Source organism: Patiria miniata, unplaced genomic scaffold, assembly GCF_015706575.1.
Source record: "Patiria miniata isolate m_02_andy unplaced genomic scaffold, ASM1570657v1 HiC_scaffold_2, whole genome shotgun sequence".
In the NCBI taxonomy this organism is placed as follows: domain Eukaryota; kingdom Metazoa; phylum Echinodermata; class Asteroidea; order Valvatida; family Asterinidae; genus Patiria; species Patiria miniata.
In genome coordinates, this window is record NW_024037058.1 from 17,534,547 (window position 1) to 17,535,159 (window position 613).

Here is a 613-nt window from a genome sequence, read left to right on the forward strand (position 1 = left end):
GCACACTTGTATGGAAAGAAATTCATACTACAGGTTACTCCTCAGTAGTATTTTGTAGCAATGGGGGCGGTTAGGGTTAAAGACAGTTTACATCTACAGTAAACTTGGGACCTGAGAGTTTATGTTTTTTATGGAAATGGGACCGAGAGTAACACGACGACTTGAGCGAAATGGCGACTTATAAAAGCCGACTAAAAAGTAAACAAATTCAATGGAAAGCATTACAGACAATCAAGACTTTAGTCAGGCGGCCGACTTGAGCAATTTGACGAGTTGTACGATGTCGGCTTGGCCGGAGTTTACTGTATATTTTGGACTTGGCACCACACACAGGAATGTACGTTTGGCATTGCCATTCCCAGATGTCTAATTTCCATGTTATCTCAGAGGAAATTTGGAGAATTTCCAGAGGACAAGTGGTGCTGCTGGAATTAAATGGAACTCGACATCTAGGAATTCCCAACTGAATATACTTAGTATCATAATTGTTTTTAAAATTATTTCTATTTTATTCATTTATGTTTTTGGTGGGGTTTTTTTTTTGGGGGGGGGGGGGTTTGGGGGGGGGAGGGGAGGAATGGGTGGGATGGGATGGGGGGGGATGGGGATACCC